The sequence below is a fragment of the Cebus imitator genome, unplaced genomic scaffold (assembly GCF_001604975.1).
Source record: "Cebus imitator isolate Cc_AM_T3 unplaced genomic scaffold, Cebus_imitator-1.0 Scaffold2, whole genome shotgun sequence".
Taxonomy (NCBI): domain Eukaryota; kingdom Metazoa; phylum Chordata; class Mammalia; order Primates; family Cebidae; genus Cebus; species Cebus imitator.
Window position 1 is genome coordinate 14,297,519 of NW_016107317.1, and position 8,237 is coordinate 14,305,755.

At 40.3% G+C, this 8,237-nt stretch overlaps 1 long non-coding RNA gene across 1 annotated transcript in view; it reads right to left on the bottom strand.

Annotated features, from left to right (window-relative positions):
• Positions 1-4,581, bottom strand: part of LOC108303864 — a 15,129-nt gene extending 10,548 nt beyond the window's left edge. Inside the window, exons 1-2 of the long non-coding RNA XR_001824999.1 lie at positions 4,570-4,581; positions 1,251-1,256 (exon numbers count right to left, since the gene is read on the bottom strand). This is a non-coding gene — a long non-coding RNA (uncharacterized LOC108303864). The remainder of the gene's footprint in view (positions 1-1,250; positions 1,257-4,569) is intronic.
• Between the last annotated feature and the right edge of the window lie 3,656 nt (positions 4,582-8,237).

An 8,237-nucleotide genomic window follows, 5' to 3' on the forward strand; every position in this document is an offset into this window, starting at 1 on the left:
AAAAAAAAAAAAAAAGAGAAAGAAAAGAAAAAGGGAAATATACCCAAAGCTGGACCACAAAAGAAAACAGTTATAAACTGGACTCATCAACATGAAAAGCTTTTGCAAGACACTATTGAGAGAATAAAAAGACAAACCACAGACTGGAAGAAAATATTTGTAAAAAAAACATTAGATAAGGGACTTCTATGCAGAATATATAAAGAACTCCTAAAACTCAACAAGAAAAAATAAATTGGGCAATAGATTTGAACACACACTTCACCAACAAAGATATATGGATAGCAAACACACACACACACACACACACACACACACACACACACACGAAACGTGTTCAACAACAGTTGTCACATGGCAAAAAAAAAAAAAAAAAAAAAAAAAAAAAAAAAAAGAAAAAAAAAAAAAAAAAAAAAAAAAAAAACACAAAGTAAAACCACAGTGATAATAGCTATCATTCCCTATCTATTAGAATGGCTCATTTTTTTTAACTGACAATATCAAGTGCTGACAACGATACCAAATAACTGGAACTCATACATTGCTAATAGGATTGGAAAAGGGTACAAGTACCTTTGGAAAACAGTTTGGCAAATTCTTATAAAAAAAAACATATATTCTCCAACGACCCAGTAATTCCACTCCTAGACATTTACCCAAGGGGAATAAAAAAGTTATGTTCATAAAAACCCTGTTCCTGAATGTTAATAGCAGCTGTTTTCATAATTACCAAAAAGTGAAAGTAAACCAAATGTCCTGATTGCAGAATCAATTAAAAGCCTATAGTATATCCATGCCATGGAATGCCACTCAGTAATAGAAGGGGATAGACTACTGGTATAGATACTAAATAGATCAGTCTTAAATATATTATGCTAAGTGAAATATTATTATGCGAAGTGAATTATCAGAATGAAAAAGCTATATATTATTGTGTTCCTACAACATTTTAAAAAAGGTAAAGTCACAATAACAGAAAACAGATCACTGGTTACCTGGGATAGAGGAGAGCTGCCTTCAAAGGGAGAGGCTAGGAGACTCTTTTTGGGATGATGAAACTACTGTACCTTTGTCTAAAGGGGTTGCAATACGGCTTTATGCGTTTGTCAAAACTGGCAGAACTGTACACCAATAAAAGCAAATTTTACTGTCTTAATTTTTTAGAAATAAAAAATTTAAAACAATTATGTCTTAATATCCATCCATGGCTTCCCATCACTGACAAAAAAACTCCATTTGCTTTAGACTACAAAGCCCTTCCTGTTCTGGCCCTTCCCTGCCTCTCTAGTTCCTGCTCTTTCCTGTGCCTCAGACAGGCCACATCACTGTGGTTCCCTAAATACCCTGCATGCGTCTCTGCTTTCCGCCAGCCTGTGGTCCTCCAGGAATACCCTGCCTACCGCCTCTTCAGGTTCTCTCCCCCTAGACCAGGTCCCTAAGCATCCAAAGCTCCAACCAGGCTGGATGTTTTGCAGTTCCCCAAAATGTGCCAGGTGGTTTCAAGCTTCCTGGTCTCTGTGCATCCTCAGTCTGGAATATTCTTTCTCCCATGTATTCTTTTTAATAAAAGCCTGGTAAACAGTCACTTGTCTTAGAATTATCCCATTACTTCTGATATTTTTCCTGAAACGTCCCCACGAAGGAACTTGTTCTCCCTTAGTTCACCCACACCATGTGGAGATTTCTGTTATAGCATTTGAAAACATTTCAGGATTTGTTTTCACAGCTATCGTGCCCTCTCTAAAGGCAGGGATTCTTCTTTTTCATTTCGTATTGCTGCACCTACCTAGCCTATTTCTGGCACATGAGAGGAACTTGATAAATGTTTGATGAATGAATGAATAAAACACTAACAAGCTAATGAGCTAATAAATCTCCTTATCTGGACTAAAACTCTGAAGTGTCCTGCGGAAGAATGCTCTATATCATCCCAGTTGAGCTGCCCACCTCCAGCACGTGCTGTCCACTTTCTTTCATGTTTATAAACTAGTGTCATAGTTATCTATTTATTGTACATGGTTATGCAAATAGGGAATTATACTAGAATATGAGTTCTTCTAGGGACTCACTAAACTCTAGATCCCTAGCACCCAGGAGACAATGCTCAACTCAAATAGTTACTCAATAGACTTGTGTTAGGCCAGGCGTGGTGGCTCCTAGCACTTTGGGAGGAGGGAGGCCGGCTTGAGGCCAGGAATTCGAGACCAGCCCAGACAACACAGCAAGATCCTGTCTCTACACAAAAATAATAAATAAAAATAAACGTGTTAAACTGAGCTTTTCAGATCAGTAGAATCCGTGCTTTTTTCTCTCCTCTGAGCCCAGGGCCCAATTAGGCTGCAGTGATGCCAGTAACAAGAAGTGTGTGAAAAGAAGAAAAGTTATAAAGTTCTTAAAGAGAAAACTTTAAGAAGGGCGTGCATAATCAGAGTAGAAAGGCATCAGTAACCCAACAGAAATAAATGTAGGGAATTAGAAATGACCTTGAACCACATATTCCTCTGGAAAAATAATCCTTCAAAGAAAGTGAGAGCAAAGTGAACAATGGCAGGATAAGCAAAACTGCTTATACCAAAAGAATCCTCGGAAGATAACACATGAAGTGAGCAGACACAGTATCTCTTTCCAAAGCCCAGAATTTATTTCAGGTCTGCTACTTGGCCCCATCTCCCCAGGCATGTCTGCAAGTCACATAGTTTCACCTCCGCTAATGCCTGCATTGTCCCAGGAATGATTTAGAACCTGCAAGGGCAACATAATTTTACTAATGAAGGGGAATTCTTTGTTCAATGTGGCCATGATACATTCTGAATCCAAGTGCAGCACTTCATATTCTTTGAATCTCAGAGAGTTTCTAAGAATTTGAGCAAAACAAATACTTCTGCTACAGAAGAGGACTTTGTGAATATTAAGTTTTCCCAACTGAACCCTGCTGAAACAGCATTCATTGGCTGACCACTGCCTTCCACACACACACACACACACACACACACACACACACACACAATTCTGCAGCCTGTTGCCCATTTGGAGCTGATTAGTTCATCCCCCAACAGGTACTAAAACATTATGGGCTCAATAAGCCTGCCTACCCCACTGTGTAATCCCACACTTGTATCTCAGCAAGCCCTGTGCCGAAACGTAAGGGCCAACTCCCTTGCTACTTATCATCAAATTCCCATCAGTTACATGAGTATTTTAAACACTTAATTTTGATCAATCCTTTGGCTTTTTCCTATGTATGTGTATCTGTGTGTGCCTGTGTCTATGATGATCCTTTTATTAGCTGAGTCTTAAATGTGATAGGCAATAATGCAACAAGTGTAAAATTTGTAAGTCTATGTTCAGACCCAGGACTAAGATCAGGCAAGAGAGGACTGAATTTGCAAAATTCAAGAACGTCCTCACTCTCAGGGTACTCACACAAAGCTTTTTCACTGCTAGTCCCACTCATCTGAGGTTCTGTAAAGAGAAGTAACATGCTTTAGTACTGTGTAAAAAATACACACCTCACCTAATCTTCTCAAAAAAATGCTGTGTCCCTCTTCACATAGCTATTTCTCAACCTTCAAGTTGTCTCCTCCTTGGAGACAGGTCTCCAAGCTCAGGTATCTCCTTCTTGGGGAGAACGTGCTCAAACACCTTCTTTAAAAGGAGCGGCTTCTCCTATAATCCATCATGGCACTCTCATATTTCTTCTCCACGTTGGTCAAAATGTGTACTTACTTCTCATTTATTGACAGTTTTCACTAGAATATTAGCACTGTTAGGGCAGAAACAGTGAATGTCTTGTTTAACACCATAGCCCCAATGCCTAGCACATTGCCTGGCACATAGTTACCACACAATAAAACAAGTGTTGAATGAATGGAACTTTAATGGCTTTGGGATGATTCAAGTCCACTCGTGACATTTGCTTGCCTTGTATCCTTAGGCGAGTTACATAAATCATCTATGGCTCAACTTTGAATTTTCCCACCTCAAAAATGGAGATGCTCATTCATCAAATCATTCATTCAATAAGTTGCTTTCAAGGTATCTGACATAAATCAAAGAGTAAATAAATGAATGTTTATTTTCCCATTCGGAAGCATAAAAAGTTACATACTGTTCAGATTTACATGGCCAGTGTTCTGGTTTTCTAGAACCATATAACGAATCACCTCAAAATTTAATGACTTAAAACGAGTATTACTTTACTATGACTCACAGTTCCTGTGAGTCAGGAATTTGAGAAGGGCTCTGTTGGGTAGGTCTGGCTTGAGACTTCTCACGCAGTCAGACGGTGGCCAGAGCAGGAAAAAAATGGAGGTCTAAAGAAGCTAGGGGTTAGCCAGGGATTGACGTATCTCTCCCTCCTTCCCTTTTTGTCTCTCTCCCTCTCTCAGCATGCTGTGGCAGTGCTTCTTTATACAATCTTTCCAGGTAGACCAACTGGACTTCTTCACAGCATGGTGCCCTTAGGGCAGTCAGACTGCTTACCTCCCAAAACAGTGCTCCATTGCAAATGTTCCAGCAAACAAGGCAGAAGTTGTATTGCCACTTAAGACCTAGCACTGGAAATGCAACTAAGTAGATATTTCAGGATCCTGCCCACGTTCATTGTAGGAAACAAAGGCCTCTTTTCATTTTGCTCTGTCTGTCCTTTTCAGTTCAAGTTGATACAATTCTTTTAAAATTTTTTTGTGAAATTTTTGTATATTAATTTGTAATCTAATCCATTAAATGAAAGTTATATGAAAGTCTTTAAAGTAAGGCTTTTTTACCTTGGGATCCCTGTAAGGTTGCTGTCAGAAAATTCCCTTAAGCATCTTAAAAGTCCTGGTCTGGCACAGTGGCTCATGCCTATAATCCCAGCACTTTGGGAGGCCATGGTGGGAGGATTGCTTGAGCCCAGGAGTTTGAGACTCACGTAGGCAACATGTTGAAACCCTATCTCTGCCATAATACAAAAATCAGCTAGGCATCATGGCTTACATGTGTGGTCCCAACCACTTGGGAGGCTGACATGGGAGGATCCCTTGAGCCTGGGATGTGGAGGTTGCATCGCTTGAGCCAAGGGCAAGCCATTGCACTCCAGCATGGGGAAGAGAGCAAGACACTGTCTCAAAAAAAAAAAGCAAAGTCTTAAAAAAACAAACAAAAAAAAGTCTTAAAAACCCTGTTGTTTGACACAGAGGATCTGTGATACACACCCTTCAGATTCTTAGAACATTTTCGTCTGTGTGAAAGGATATAAGGCACCACCTAACATCTAAGGTCTTAACAAAGGATCGTACAAGACCACCCTGGATTTGACCTCTGCCCTGAACCTAGTACTTAATTTGAGGATTTTTGTTTTCTGGTAAAAGTAAGAACAAGAAACACTTATTTATCTTGACATCTTACTATCCCCTTTATGTTTTTACTGAAAACTGAACAGTTGCATTTTTGGCTTATCTATTTGTGTCTGAGCATAGCGTCTCAAAGAAACCGGTTGGCCTTTCCGCATTCTGCCTGCAAATTTTCCCAGGCTGATCCATCAATTCATTGGGTACACTTTCTCTTTTCCACACTACAGGTAACAATTTGGCTAAACTTTCTACCATCACCTAACAAAGGCCTTCTTTCTTCCAGTTTTCAATAAAGTTTTCTTAACCTTCCTTTAAACCTTTACAACAGATCCTCAGGGCCCCGAAGCCTTCTGCTGACAGTATCTTCAAGGCTCTTCCAGCATCTCCCCGATGCCCACCCCAGATTAATGCTACCTATTTTCATCTTTTGTTGTAGCAGCACCCCACTATAAAGTAACATTCTGTTCCATTTTTCTACTGATATGTATCAAATCAACCCAGTACCTAACGTCTTGAAACAAAAACAAACATTTTATGCTCCTGTCGTTTCTGTGGGTCAGGAGTCTGAGAAAGACTCTACCAGGATGGAGTTCAGTGGCTCACTAATCCTAGGACCTTGGGAGCCCAGGTAGGCAGATTACTTGAGGTCAGGAGTTCAAGACCAGCCTGGACAACACAGTGAAACCCCATCTCTACTAAAAATTTAAAAATTAGCCAGGCATGGTGGTGCATGCCTATAGTTCCAGCTACTCAGGAGGCTAAGGCAGGAGAATCGGTTGAATCCAGGAGGCAGAGGTTGCAATGAGCTGAGATGTGGCAATACTGCACTCTAACTTGGGCAACAGAATGAGACTTCATCTCAAAAAAACAAAAACAAAAAACAAGGTTCTACCACGTCATTCTGGCTTAGGGTCTCACATGGTTGTTGTCAGGTAGTGGCTGAAGCTGGGACAGTAGGTGAGTTGGAGCAGATGGGGGATGCCAGGCAGCTCTCTTCAGGTATGCTCAGGGCTTTTCCACATAGTGTCCGTACACAGGCTACCTTAGGCTTCCTCACAGCATGGTGCTTTGAGCTCTGGCAAGTCAGGAGGATCAGCATCACCTTTTATGTCTTCACTTTGGAATTCACACAGGATCACTTTCATCACACACTGCTGAGAATATAGTGAAAACACCTGCCCAGTTTCAGGAGACAGAATGCAAACCCAGCCTTTATAGAAGGAGTGTGATTTTTTTAAGTGCAGATTTATTTTCAACCCTCTATATCCACAAAGCAGCCATTGAACTACTTGTTTTCCATTAGATTAAAGGAAAAAGAAAAGTTCATTCACTCATTCAATTATTCATTTATTTATACTCCCTTAATCCTCTGTGTATATCCTGTTTCTAGAATATCACATTGTTTTCCAGTGACTTCTGTTTGTATGTGTCTCTTCCCTTAGACTGTCAGATTTCCCAATGTGGTTGGGAACTGTTTCATTCATCTTTGTGTCTTCATTACTTAGTGTGAAATGTGACTCATAATAGATGCTCAAGTAATATATGCTGACTAAATGGATGAATAAGTAAATTGTACTTTTACTTTATTTACCAATGTCGAACTGGAATGTTTCCTATTATGTAATGAATCACCAAAAACTAAATTTACATTTCTATTCCCTGTTGCTACAAAATTTTGTTCTCATTAAGAAAAGTCAACAGCATGATCCATATTTATATTGGCTTTGTTTTGCAAATGTGCATTTTCACATCATTTATTGTATCACCCTGATATAGCCATTTACATACATGTAGACCACAGAGAGGGTATATCCTGCCCTAGAATCCAAACAACTGAAGCAAATGTAAAAAAAATACCTTCCAAAGAAAGGCAGCTAAGCCAACCACAGCACAGGACTGATTGCCCAGCATGGGGAAAGGGACAAGAGAACAACCCCATGAAAAAGCAGCAGCAGCAGAAGAAACTATTGTGGCAGAGGTATAGCCCTCATGAGGAAGAGTGACAAAGCTCTGTGACCCACCTCAAGGCTTCTGAGCTAGGGAAATAGTCCCAGGGCATAATAAATTCCTAAGTGCAAAAGTCAGATGAATACAAAGCTAAGGTGGTGTGAAAAGATGCCCAGCTCCAAGAGGCTTGATTATTATGGATAAGGCAACATGGCAGGGCACAGGACTGGGCTCCCTCTGCATAGGAGATTTAGGGGATACGGAGATTGTGGTTGGAGGAAGCACACTCATTCTGCAAGTGCAGAAAGTAGGGGTGGGGGGTTGAAGGAATGTTAAGGAAAGGCTAAAAGAAGAAAGAAAATAACTGAAAGGCTAAGACTACAATTTTAGCAGAAAAACACCAAACAGCAGGTTCTCCCTCTGTTACCTCCACATCCTACCCCCAACCTGGAATTCCTCCCAAGATGAGCATTGGTTCAGGATACCACGACATATTTATTGTCATTGAACAGGAAAGATCTGGCTGATCTCCAGGCACTGCAGCCCCAGAGCTTCAAGGCTAAGTGTGTCTTGTTGTTGTTGTTGTTTAACTCTGTTACACAATTATCCGTTAAGGCAGATGGATTGAGTTTTTCTAAACACCCATGAAACTGATTCCATAGCACAGCTCATTTATTTGCCTCTGAAGAATGGTATGAAACAACTATTTGGGGAATAACACATGGTAGAATATGTTTCCCAATCCCCTCTCCTGAGTGGGGAAAGGACTTCTGTGTTTTGCTAGGGATCACACAAATTCTGGGATGGGGTGGGTAGGATGGATGACAGTTCTGAGAAACTGAGAAGCCAGGATTGGACAGACACAAACACCTATAAAATTAAAGTACACTTTTTCCACACCAAATTGTTTGCTGAAAATAGTTTTTCACTCTTGAGAAAACCAGGTATGTTCTTCCT